Source organism: Camelus bactrianus, chromosome 15 (genome assembly GCF_048773025.1).
Source record: "Camelus bactrianus isolate YW-2024 breed Bactrian camel chromosome 15, ASM4877302v1, whole genome shotgun sequence".
NCBI lineage: Eukaryota > Metazoa > Chordata > Mammalia > Artiodactyla > Camelidae > Camelus > Camelus bactrianus.
The window spans coordinates 31,567,159-31,581,183 of NC_133553.1; the positions used below are offsets into that span (position 1 = coordinate 31,567,159).

The window sequence follows — 14,025 nt, forward strand, 5'->3', positions numbered from 1 at the left end:
TTGAGGTGGGGAGCCGGGGGAAGGAGCCGTCGAGTCCGTGATTGGCCGAGACTGCCTCCAGTCCCCACCCAAGTCCCCTCCCCCGCTCTCGGCTTCAGACTCCAGCGCCCGGCGCGCCAAGGCGGCGATCGAGCGAGCGCGCGTGCAGCCGCCGCCGCCGCCCCGAGCACCCGCAGCTCCCGCGCCACCGCGAGACAGGAGGAGAACCCACCCACCGACGGACCCTCGCAGCCGCGGCATCCCGAAGGAGTGGGTGATGGCGGGGCGGGCGGTGGGCTCATTTTCCCCGGGCTGGAACATCCATCTCACACACTCTTGTTTCTCCGGGAGGCGCACAATAGGGCGGGGGTCCGGGTGCGCCTTGGGCCCGGCCGCTGGGGACGCGGCGAGAGGTGTGGTTTGGGATTGAGGCCGGGCACCCCAGGCTAAACTGGGGCCCGAATCAGTTTCTCTTTGTAAGCCCACAGAGCTCCGTGCGGTGCCTTGCTCATAGTAGGCGTTTAATAGGTGCTCGGGAGATTGTAAAGAACTGGGATGAGGAGATGGCTTGGTTGGAGAGGGTTCACTCCTAGCGCACAGTAGGCGCCCAGCCTCACTCGTCGAGGTGTAGTGAATGGCTGGAAGGCTGGGCGGGGGCTTCTGGCCGTGGGCCGGTCCTGTCCGAGTCCCTAGATTGTTGCTGTCATCTGCCCCTACCCATCACCCATACACACCCTCTGTCCCTCTCCCCTCAGAGTTGGTATTTTCCCAGCCCGGGCCGACCTGGCGGTCCGTTCCACTAGTCCCAATAACGAGGCGGACGCCTGAGGACGATTCGCCTGCCGCCTCCGAGGCACCTGTCTGAACCACAAAGGCCGCCTGCCGCTGCCCGGCCCAGAGCGGGCGCCAAGCGGGATCCTTCGCTTGAGCCCATCGCGGGAGCCCTCCCCGCTGCATCGATCTTGGCGGGCGAGAGACGTCGACGCCCCAGGCCTGGGGAGGAGGCAGGAGTCAGCTGGAGAGAAGCTGGGATGGGGAGAGGCGGACGCGAGGCTTCAGTCAGTTTGAGCAAGGATGGGAAAAGATGGGAGATGGGGAACAGGGTGGGGATAGGTGACTGAGTCTGGGAGGAGGGGTAAGTGGAGACTAGGGTTTGAGGAGGAAAGAGAAGGGTCTGAGGAGGGAGAGGAGCTTGGAGCAGGTGGCACGAGACGAGGCTGGGACTGACCGAGAATGTGGGGGGAGGAGGGATGCAGGAGGGTGGAGACTGCCCGGGCTTGAGGAGGGTAGACGCCAGGGAGGAGGAGACCCGCGCGGTGAGGGGGAGGGGTCTCCCTGGGGAGGGAGGTCTCTGGGGAAGGGAGGGGCAGGCAGCTGGGGGGCGGATCTCTAGCCGAAAGACCCTCTGCTCTAGCGAGGGTCCTGGAGGTCCTGTGGCTGTCTGGGCGTGGCTCCAGGACGGGGCGACAGGCCCAGGATGGCGGATCCGGGACCGAGATGCCTGTCCATGCGAGGAGCTTTGTCTCCCGGCTTGACACCAGCCCGTAGGGACTCGTTTAGGGTTTTGTGATAATCCGCGGCGCCGCAGGCACACCCTTTTCTTTCTTGGTCCGGCGGCAGATGCTGCCAGGGAGGTGGAATGGGGGACGCCTTCCGCCGGGGAGACCCGGAGAACAATAGCCAGCCCTGGTACCCGCCCGACAGCGAACTAGGGCCCTCCAGAACTCAAGTGTACAGCTTTATGGTTGTAGAAAATGCTCTCGGAGAAATCACAGGGCACGTGCTTGTCCCATGGGGTTTGTGTTGGGGCACCAAGCCCCGCCATTAGTTCCCTGGTGTGAGACGCAGGTCCCCAGACTGTGGGACCGGCAGACAGACGCCGCCCCTGGCTTTAATACCTTCTGGCAGCGGCGCCGCCTCCCGCCCCTCGGTTGACCAATAACCAAGACGGTCAGGAGCGACCTACGGAGGTCGCCTCGGTGCTGAGCGGGTTCCCTGAGTAGCCGGCTTTGTCTGACGAGGGGGCCCACATCGAAGGTCTGCTGTCTGTTCATAGAGGGAGCAGTTAGGGCTGGTGCGGATTGTGGTAAAATGGGAAAAAGCAGGCGTGCAGATTACCGGGCACGGTGCGGCCACTGGTCTTCGGGCTTGCAGCCAGGGGACCGTTGCTTCCCTTTGCCAGTGGCCACACCCAGGCCAGCGTAGCCGTCCTTTGCACATTTCGCCGGTATTGTCTGCTGACCCAAGACGGGGACGGCTCTGTGATAGGAGGTGTCTCCTTGCCCATGGGAAAACAGATGAACAGAAATAGAAACACAAAAAGGGGCTCAACAGAGCTTTCCATGCACTCGTAGTTTTGCTTGCTGTCTAAGCATCTTTCATGCCAGGCTGCAGCATCTTGACATGTGAAATGACAGCCAAACCCAGCATGCTGTTTTACAGATTTTCTTTGATAATCATTTAGCTGATATTAAAAGTGACTCTTTAGCATAGATTTATACTTTTAAATTGCCATTCATTAAAAAAAAAAGAAGAAAAATAGCAAGGCAGAAGAATTTTTATTCCAGGAGTGGAGGAAGCTTGGCTAAGTGACAGACAGAGCATCATAGGACAAATTGGTGTGACGTTATTCGGCATGAAGTTGACCAATGAGCATTTTGGCTCTCTTAACCTAGCCTTGAAACCTCAGGATTTTTTTTCTTACCTGGGTTGATGCATAAGGTGAGGGGCTGTGATGTGACTGTTGCCTCTTGCCCAGAACATATGGTAGCTGCCAACATGAAGGCCTCCTACCTGGGCCGTACCCAGTGGCAGCAGCAGTAGACTCTGTCCTGCTCCTTTTAAAGGGTGCTGCTTTGAGGAAGTGCCTCTCAGAATTTGCAAAACTGGTCTGGAAGGACTAGCTGGAATGCTGTTCATTGGATGTTTTAAACTAAATTAATAGACCTGTCTATTTCTGGAGTAGGTGAAAACCAGGAAAGTCAGTGTTCGAACACCCAACATCTGACGCTGAAGGTTTTTTTCTTATGAAACAACTCCAATGGGAAATGTGTTTTCATGTCATTTCCCAAGGGAAAAGTTTGAGGGGTGAATGTTTTGTTGGTTTATTCCTCTTGGAAGAACTTTATGGATTTGTTTAAGGGTGTAATCCTGTTAAAGCACTGTGTGAACATACGACCCAATCTTTTCCTCCTGGGGGGTCAGTTCATGGATAAGGAGTGTCAGTATGACCAGCCCATTTCTACAGAGAAGAGAGAGAGAAAGCAGCACCCCCCTCCCCCCGCCCCTTGAAAATGCCTGGGAAACAGAGGAGAGAGGCAGGTGGCCTCAGAGAAGGACTTTCTGTCCCTAGAATTCCAGCATCCCATTCTTAACTCCTATTTCCCTGACCTTGGAGACCTCAGCTAGGTGTGCAAAAGATGTTCATGAGACATGAACACCTGGCTGTTTTCAGCATAGCCTCTCCAAATTGCAGGCATAAACCAGGCAAGTTTCAATATTCTCAGTGCACTGCATGTTTCCACCAATGAGAACAGTCACCCAGCAAGGCAAGTCTGCACAATTGGCCAAAATTAGATTTGAGGACTTGGCATAGGCTTCATCTGTGGTACCCCTACTTCTCCCTGTCCTTCTGCCCTGGATAGCTGAGAATTCTCCCTCCTTAATAATAGCTCCTCTGACACAGAATTCAGCTCCAGGGAACTGTAGGCCAAAGGCCATGACAACTGTGGACAAATCTCTGGGGTAAATTAGGACTTAGATAAATATTGAGAGCCAGAGAGTTGGTATTGTTAGAAAAGTGAATGTAAGACCCAATCTCTTTCTGGTGTAAAAACTAACCAAATTCTGATAGAATCTGATCCTGTTCATACATTTTTGTTTTCTGAGCTATGGGAAAATATTTCAGAAAAGTCTTCTAAGACTAATTTCACAGGAGCCTGAAGGAGAACAATAATACAGGAAATCTTTGTCAATGTGAAAACCTGTAGGGAGAAGTTGGTGTAAAATGAAATCAAATGAGAATAACAAGTAAGAGGGTGTTTAATTTCCTTGCACTGTTAGTGAATAAATAAGAAATAATTTCAAGGTCAATTTGCCTTAAATTTTTAATATGAAGATGAAAGGGTCAAATACTATGGTATGAATCTTTTTTTTTTTTTTTTTTTGCTATGGTATGAATCTTTAATGAACTTTGATATTTAGGTACAAAAGCAGACACATTATATACTTCAAAAGAAATTCATGGAAGAATACTCTTTATGATTTGTTCTATTTCTTTTGGGGGGGGGTAATTAAGTTTATTTATTTCTTTATTTTTAGAGGAGGTACTGGGGATTGAACCCAGGACCTCGTGCATCATGCACTCTGCCATTTGAGCTATACCCTCCCCCTGTTGTATTTCAATCTTTGAAATTTCTTCAGTTTAAAATAAATGGACTAAACCATAGCGTCCTCTGAGCCTCTCACACCCTCCCATCAATCACAGCCCAGTTTTGTGCTTGTTGCCTTGCCTCCTCCCACCTGGACTCCCTCCTTACAATCCAGACTCAGGCAATGTACCTAGGAGAGAGAGCCTGGGTTTGAGCCAAAAAGCCTGGTGTCAAATCCCAACTCTGCCATTTTCTGTCCGTCTATCCTTAGGCGACTTACTTTTCTCACAGGGGCTCAATTTTTTCATACGATGGGGCTTCCATGAATTAATATATGTATAGCACTGAGAGTAGAGTCTGGCATCTGGGAAGTGCCCAATAAGTGTGGTCACCATCAGCACCATCAGCATACTCTCCCTCCAGAAGGTGTGTCCACAAAGGCAACATTTTGATTCCCCCTGTTAATCTTTCATCCCAACCAGGGCAAGCTGCTGTGGGGTATCAACAGTAAGAACAGAAAAAATGATTAGGACTCCTTTCTGAAACTCCCACTCTTGCAAAAAGTAGGAATAACTCTATACTGACTCTGAGCCCTTTAAGCACAACTGTTTTCAGCATCTGAAATCCTACAGGGTTAAGAATGTTCCAGAGGAGCTCTGACCCCAGGTTAGCCAAATCATCCCTGTAGATAGAGTTGGCCTGGGAACTCACCCTGCTCCTACACCATCTAAAGGAACAATCAGGCATCCATAACGGGTGAGATGCTATCATTTCAAGGCTGTTCTGTTCTTGGTGTAGGAAAGAGTGATTGTGTTTGGTTGATGGCAAATTGTTGAGAATAAAGATATCTCACCTTTTCCAGCTAAGAAATAAACTTGGTAGCACAGAATTACTTATTTAACAAACACTTTCAAAGCACTTATTCTGTGCCATGTGGGGTTCTTATTCCTATGAGTTAAATACAATACTGTTGTTATCCCGTTTTACAGCTGAAGCAATTGAGGTACAGAAACCACCCAGCTAGGGAAGTGGCAGAGCCAAGCTTTAAACCCCAGAAGTCTGCTGAGAGTCTGTATAAGTCGGGGTTTCTCCAGAGAAAGAACCAATAAGGATTGGCTTATGTGATTGTCGAGGCTGGCAAGTCTGATGTGTGTAGGCAGGCCAGCAGACTGGAAACTCTCAGGTGGGAACTGAAGTTGCACGGACCCTGTAATGGTTAGTCTTAAGGCAGAATTTCTTCTTCCTCTGGGAAACCTTAGTTTGTCTCTTAAGGCTTTTCAAACTGATTCTATGTGGCCATCCCACATTTTCAAGGAAAACCTCCTTTACTTAAAGTCAACTGATTGTAGATGTTAACCACATCTATAAAATACCTTCCGAGCAACACATAGAGCTTTGTTTGATTGAGTAACTGGCTACTACAGCCTAGCCAAGTGGACACAAAAATCTAACCATCACAGGGTCCGTGCTTTTGAACGCTATCCCAAGCTACCTCACTTGTTGGGTGTAAGGTTTGTAATAAACTTAAGAGTTTAGCAATGGGCTATTCCATTACAAAATGGTGCTCCTTACTTTGTTTAAAATAGACTTTGGCCCTTTTTTTTTTCATCCATGTAGCTTCTAGCACAAAATACTGCTCAGAGCAAGCATTCAATGGATAATACTAAGGAATGACTGATTGAATGATTAAGATGATATTTTACAGGATTTTCCAGCCATCGAGACCTCTGGCTCTCCATTTAAACTTAAAATCACATGGCTTAAGTGAAGTTGAGGTTTTGTGAACGACTAGATTCTCTGGATTCAAAGTGGGAGAATATCTGCATTCTGAATTGGGTGTTGTGTCCCTCCTCACCCCCTAACATCCGGCCCTTTTCATTGGCTCTGCAAAGTTTTTTGAGTCTATCACTGCCGCAGCTTCTTGTGAATGTGTCTCCGTACACAGTAGCAGAGCCCAGGACTCGGTCACACCCTCTTTGTGTCACTTCAGTGTCCATAGACAGGCTTTTCCTTTGTTAATTTCAAATCCACCATGGGCTCCCCCGAATTTCTCAGGCCTTGGGTCTTTATTCTCCCTGCTTTTGTCTGGTCCTGTCCTTCCCTTTGTCCTTCCCCAGAGCATGATCCACTATTGATGGCGAAGTCGCCTCCTTTCTCATTTTTAGCATTTCAACCATATTTCTGCCTTTGTGGATTGATATTTTCATTCTGTTATAAAATCCAAACATAGCCCCCGATTTTTTATTTAATGTCTTTTTGCTCCTGTTTCCAACAGATGTGAAACGCAACTTTAATGAAGTTACTTGGAATGTGTTAAGTTTGGCATGTTGCCCAGTATTTGGGCTACACACATAAAAAATGGTGACTTTGGGGGACTGAGGGTGTATTTTTTAAATATTTGTATTTTCTAAACTTTTTAGTGAAGTGTAACAGCTAAAGTATACAAATCATCAAGTGTGTAGCTTTAATTAGTTTTCACAAACTAAATACAGCCATGTAATCAGCATGTGAGCAAGACACAGATTACTGGTACCCAAAATCCCCCTTGTAGTCACTACTCTTCCTCCAAGTTCACAAACCACCATCAGCATGGATCAGCTTTGCCTATTTTTGAACTTTTGTACAGTTGGAATCATATAGTGGGTACGCTTTCACGAGTGGCTTCTTTTGCTCAGCATTATGTTTGTTGCATTTTATATGTTAATTTTCATTGCTATATAGCATTCCCTTGTGTAAATGTACTACAATTTATTTATCCATTATGTTGTTAATGGCCATTTGGGTAGTTTCTAGTTCATGAATAGTGCTATTGGGAACATTCTAGTACATGTCTTTGGGTGGATGTATGTGTGTTTCTCTTGGGTATATATTTAGGAGTGGAATTCGGGTCAGGGCTATGCATGTGTTGTGTTTTAGTAGACCGTGCCAAATAGTACAATAAATGGTGAAATTGGGAAAAAAAAATGTCACTCCCAAGGCATGCAATGCTGTGATTCAACTGTTTTTTAGAAGTCCTAAAGGCTGGCAAAATTTTGTGTCTTGATCTTATTCTTATTCTTCAGTTAAAAAAAATAGATCTTAGCCATGTCTGATTCCACAGTAGAAGAAATGAACATTTTTAAATGGATGGCTGTGCTTCAGCCTTGGTCTGGCTACAGCAACTTTCTTACTCCTGTTTCTAAGGGAAAAGCTGAGAATCAGATTATAATTGCAACATAGGTCCAAAGATCATTCCAGAGATATCCTGTCAGCCTTGAACAAGATTAACAAGGGATTTTTATTCGACTGTTTTATTTATTGTATTGGGTCAAAATAACAATTTTGAATTGTGTAATTTCTGTGGCTTAAAAAAATTCCTCAACAAGTGTCAGTTTGGAATCACAAAGTTCAGATTTCTTATTTGGGGATTAGAATTATAGCATAAAGCTCATTTTTTTGTGGGTTTCTAAAAAGACTTAAAATGCACATGATTTTTACAATGGGATTATAATGGAATAAAACCTCTGCAACTACTGGAAAACAATAAAGATGAGACACATAGATACGAGCAGTAGCTTCCGGATCATGGAGATGGGCAAACGCACTTCCTCTCCATGGCTGGTCTTCACTGTTGGCCCAGGAAAGACGGCAGCCATCAACATGGCCAGTGTAGATCAAGGGCAGAGATTTAGGCACAGTTATAGGATGATGGTAATGAAACCTTTGCCACCAAAGGAGCGTGACGGGGCAGTCATGATTTCCTGAGTTGGCTGGTTTTTCCTTACGAGACCCATTCACTGCCCAAGTTGTTCCCCAGAAAGAATTTTTTCCTGTTATGTTTGGTACTGGTCCTCATACAAGCAAATGAGGGAGTTCAGATTTATCATTGCTTTCAAACTTAGACGTACTGCTTGAACTCTGAGTCCCTTAAGCACTTAGATATTTCATATCTCTTTTCATAGAAGACTTAATTTTGTACTTTAAACTGTATAATATTCCAATATTTAACTGATTGTAAGACCACTTATAGACCATTTTGCTAATACAGCTAATGTAATGCCTGCTTATTTCATGAAACCCTTGTCCGTACACTCACATAATTTTTACAGAGTTGTAAACACAATATGGATACTATTCTGTATTTTATTCTTTCATCTGACATTAGAAGAAGACTTTTCTGTGTCTTTGCCTAATTCAGAAATGTAAACTTTTAAATGGCTGCCTACCGTTTCACTAGAATGTACTATATTTAAACATTTACTTATTGATGAACATTTGGATTATGTCCAAGTTTTAAAATTTTTAATACTGTTTACATCTTTGTGAACATCACATACATGATTTTATTACCCAGCTGATAATATGTTTTTGAGAATTGAGATCCCCTTAAAAAAAGGTTTTGGTGCAGGGGATGCAATTTTACTCATAATGCTTGGTAGTTTTCACATAAAGAGAAATGCATAAATACATGTTAATGCCTTGAAAGACATAATAACATGTTGCAGAGTTCCTTTATCAGAGAATGCTTTCTAATGAGTCTTAGTTGGCAAGTTGGTCATCAAAAAATTTGTGTTAATACAGGAATAAAATTGTCTGAGATAATCAGTCATTTAAAAAACAGAACCTGCAATAATAACTTGGAGGGCAAAGGACTCCAAGTGAAACAAATTTTACCAGTAAATTCTACAAAATTGCATTGTCTCTTAATAGCAGATAGCACCAAAATTTGACCATTGTGAAAGAAATTAAATGGTCTCCAAGTTTTGGAGAGATGGAACAGTATGAGAAGCATCCAATACTTAGTTAAATTCTAAATATCTGCCAGTAGAATGCAAATATCCAGAAACTAGCAATCAATGTTGGAGCAGCCTGGCAAGTGAGAGAGAGGTTTACTAACCATCAGTACCCACACTTAAGTTGCACTGAGATGTTATTTGAGACAGGCTTGAACCTCCTCTCACGTGTCTCTAGGGTGTGTGCAAGGAACAGTGCAATTTCCAGGAAGCAGCTTGCACATAAGAGAGAGGTGGGGCTTGAATCCTGACTCTGCTACTTCCTAGGGATGAGAGACCTTGGACAAAGTCATTTAATCTCCCCAAGCCTCAGTTTCCTGGTGATTTAGAAGGATGCTAATATCTTTCTCATAGATTTATGAGGAGGACTCAAGGGATAACATGCCCAGAGCCTGGCGGGCTGTGGTAAGCACTAAGTAAGCGGAGCTAATAGTGTCTCTTGGTGCTAAAGTTAGGTGCTTTGAGAGGGGTGGGTATAGCTCAGCGGTAGAGCACATGCTTAGCATGCATGAGGTCCTGGGTTCAATCCCCAGTACCTCCATTAAAAATAATAATAAAGTGAGGTGCTTTGAGGTAAATAAAGGTATATTACAATATTGTCCAAGTACATGACTATCAAATGAGCAGGCTGGACAATAGAGTAGCTGGTGCAGAGGTAACAGAGCACACCGGAAGTTCAGTCAAAGTGGCTCGGTTCCCTCCTCTGTACAATGAGATGGAGACCAGATGCTATCTGGCAGCTCTGATGTTCTGTGACAGCCACGCTGTGTTGCTGCTGAGACTGTCACAATTCCTTACCAGGTAAAACCAGCAGGCTTACAGTTCAGCACTACCTGTCGAAATTAAAAGTGCACACACCCTTTTACCCAGCAATACCACTTCTAACAATTTATCCTAAAATGTACAAGTATATGTGCACAATGAAAAACAGGAAGGGGTATTATTGCAGCATTATTTGTATTAGCGAAAAATTGGACCCAACCTAAATTCTCCTCATTGGAGAGCCAGTTAAATACATTATGATCCATCCTTACAAAGAAATATTATGCAGCCATTAAAAATAAGGCAGATAATTTCTGCTCTGATATAGAACAATCTCCAGTATATATTGTTGAATAGGGAGAAAGCAGGCAGAACAATATTTAATGGATGCTGCTATTTATGTGAAATAAAATATATACATATATACTTAAATTGCACAGTTAACCTTGGAAGGAAATACAAGAAAACCTACGATGATGCTGGTCTTTGGAGAAGGACTGGAGAACTGTTCACTATTTCTATGGTTTTAAATGTTTATCATGTATATATTTTACCTGTTTAAACAATAATAATTTGGCAGCCCTGGCTGGCTTGGATCACCTATTAGGGACTTGAGAACACTCGAGAAGGGTACAGGTCTCAGCCCCATGCTCATGGCTTATGTTCTCAAATGGACCCCCAGATGGAGGACCCCTAAATAAACCTGCAGAGTAGGGCTTTCAAGCCTACTAAAGAGACAGAATGTGTAACCCATTCAAAACAGAAAGGCTTTGGGGCCAGGAAGTGAAGATGACACGTTACTACTGACTCCCAAATACATTGCTAGCATTTTCCCTTTTAGTCATTTTCATTCAGGAAAATTTGGCTTGAATCTTGGGATGCAGAAGGTGAGAAGTGCTCAGGGGGCATCATGAACTGCGTGCATGTGCTCATCCCTTCATCTCTTCCTTCATGGAACGGGTGCTTACTGAACGCCTGCAGCGGGCTGGGTGTCATCACAGGATACTGGGGCTGGAAAGAACCTTACGTGACATTTAATCATTTCACAGAGGAGGAACCTCCGGGGCAGTTTAACTTCCAGTGAGCTGTATCCAGTGCAGACAGTTTCCGGTAATTTTCCCTCTTTCTTGTCAAATGACACGTTAAAAGACCCCTGGATTCTCCTGCAGAATTAATTCGTTTGAGTAGTGTTCCATTCTGCTTTGCATTCTGGTTACTTGTGGGCATGTTTTCTCCGTAAGGACAATGAAGACAAACTCCTGGGTTCACACCCTTGTGTGAGCCCTTCCTATGACTTGCTTTTAACCAACAGAAGATGGCAAAAGTGATGGGGATGTCATATCTATGACTATCATGTGACATAAGACCCCATTTTGCTGGCAGACTTGCCCTAGAGACTCTCCTGCTGGCTTGATGGAATAAGTGGCTGTGCTGGGAAAGCCCACTTGGCAAGAAATTGGATGGCCCCTGGAAGCTGAGTGGCCTCTCGCTGGAAGGCTATGACCATAAGGAAATGAGTTCTGTCAACTACCTGAGTGAGCTGGGAAGGAGTTCTTTGCAGTCAGATCTCCAGATGAGAACATAGCCCGTCTAAAACCTCGGTTGCCATCAGGCTGTAAGCAGAGAACCCAGGACTCCTGACCCACACAAAGTGTGAGGTAATTAATGTGGGTTGTTTTAAGCTACTAAGTTTGTGGTAATTCTTTAATTACTACAGGGGCACCTCTGTGTGTGGAGGTCCAGCAGAATGGGGCAGGGCGTTTTGCCCAGATTGGTGGGGAGAGGGGCTGGGATGGAGCTCTGCCGAGGAATTCACTAGAAAGCAATTGTGGGGGTGGTCCACACTCCATTAAGTGGCCCTTTTCGATGTATGCAACCTATTCCGGAAGTTGTTTCAGCCCGTCCTCGGTTGTTTTTGCTGTTGTGCTTTGTTTGGTGGTGGGAGGGTACTTGTTGAGCAGCAGGGGAATGGGGACAGGCTGAAGGTGGTTTTAGGGGCAACTGAGCACATCCTCGCTTCCTCCCCTCTAGCGTGCTGAGGCAAGTAACAAGGGAGGATGGAAAAGGAGGAGATCTTTTCTTTATCTGCAGGAATTGACACAGACTCACTGTTTCCCTGAGCCTCCAGACCACCCTCAGCAATTTTCTTTCCTGATAAAAATCAATGACGATACAATGATGAGTTTCAAAATATATTTCCTGTATTGTGTGTATATTTAAGGAGATCGTGTGCATAAGTGCAGTATGCTTTTTAAGCTTGTATTACAATAATGTCTCTTGTTTCTTATTTGAGAATCTTTGTTCACGTGCTTCATGCTCTAGATGGTCAATAAGCAGCACAGAAAACGTGGTCTTTCCTCCTAGGATTGTAGAATCCTCTGTTCTCAGTTAGGATGTGTGGAAAGGTTTTGTTTTTTGGTTTTAGGTTTATTATGAGCTTGGAGTAATCAGAGAGTTTTTTGTTTTTGGGGGTTTTTTGGATAAGACTTAATCATAATCAGTATGGCCATTGAGAAAGACTCTATAGGTGAAGAGACAGTCCAGAGCCTGGGAAACATAGCTCAGGGCTTCTCTCTTTGTGTTTCCCCACTTCTAGGTAGTAGTCAACAAATTGAACATTTGCGGGGCCCTGTGCCAAGTACGACACAGATGTTAACACAAAATACCTATAATGCAGTCTCACCCCTCCGGCGACCACAGACTGAAATGCTAGCAGAGAAGCAGAGGCTTGAGATTCTTGAAGACAGGGATTCTCCAGTATTCATTTTGAAGCCCACCATCCAGGATGGTAAGGGGCACCTAGAGGGCGTCTGTCTACCTGGTGGGTGATGGACATGTTGGTTGGCCAGACAGAAGGTAAATAGTGTGACAAGGATAGCCCAAAAAGTGAGCTATCTGAACCCCGTTGCATCCTCATTCATTGCAGTGTTGCTCTGAGGTTTAGAAATAAAGCACATCTGGTACCATGCATGGCACATACAGGGGCTCAGGAAATTTGATTGACCTTAAAGGACGGATAGGTTGTTTTTGCCTCGGTGAAAATGATTTTATTGCTTCCCCCACCCCTGGTTTTATAAATAATATGTGTTCACTGTGAAAACGTAAACAATATTTAAATGTATAAGAAAGAAAATAAAAGTCACCTGAAATCTCACAACCCTAAGACAGCTGCCATTTGCATTTTGGTGACCTTCTTTAATGCATCTCATTATGTAGACACACCCACACACATAAGCCTATTCTGTTTTTTGTTTCTTGTTTTAACATTTTTTATTGGTTTATAATCATTTCGCAATATTGTGTCAAATTCCAGTGTAGAGCACAATTTTTCAGTTATACATGAACATATATATATATTCATTGTCACATTTTTTTCTCTGTGAGCCACCGTAAGATCTTGTGTATATTTCCCTGTGCTATACAGTATAATCTTGTTTATCTATTCTACATTTTGAAGTCCCAGTCTATCCCTTCCCAACCCCCATCCCCTCGGCAACCACAAGTTTGTATTCTATGTCTATGAGTCTGTTTTTGTTTTGTATTTATGTTTTGTTTTGTTTTGTTTTAGATTCCACATATGAATGATCTCATATGGTATTTTTCTTTCTCTTTCTGGCTTACTTCACTTAGAATGACATTCTCCAGGAACATCCATGTTGCTGCAAATGGCGTTATGTTGTCGGTTTTTGTGGCTGAATAGTATTCCATTGTATAAATATACCACATCTTCTTTATCCAGTCATCTGTTGATGGGCATTTAGGCTTTTTCCATGTCTTGGCTATTGTAAATAGTGCTGCTGCGAACACTGGGGTGCAGGTGTCATTTTGAAGTAGGATTCCTTCTGGATATATGCCCAGGAGCGGGATTCCTGGGTCATACGGTAAGTCTATTCCTAGTCTTTTGAGGAATCTCCATACTGTTTTCCATAGTGGCTGCACCAAACTGCATTCCTACCAGCAGTGTAGGAGGGTTCCGCTTTCTCCACAGCCTCTCCAGCATTTGTCCTTTGTGGACTTTTGAATGATGGCCATTCTGACTGGTGTGAAGTGATATCTCATTGTAGTTTTGATTTGCATTTCTCTGATAATTAGTGATATTGAGCATTTTTTCATGTGACTATTGATCATTTGTATTTCTTCCT

At 44.6% G+C, this 14,025-nt stretch overlaps 1 protein-coding gene across 1 annotated transcript in view; it reads left to right on the forward strand.

The window, feature by feature from the left end:
* The window catches only part of DPYSL5 (dihydropyrimidinase like 5), an 81,829-nt gene continuing 67,804 nt past the window's right edge, over window positions 1-14,025 (forward strand). The window contains exon 1 of the mRNA XM_074341794.1: window positions 1-249. The gene's annotated coding sequence lies outside the window, so the exon portion shown is untranslated. The remainder of the gene's footprint in view (window positions 250-14,025) is intronic.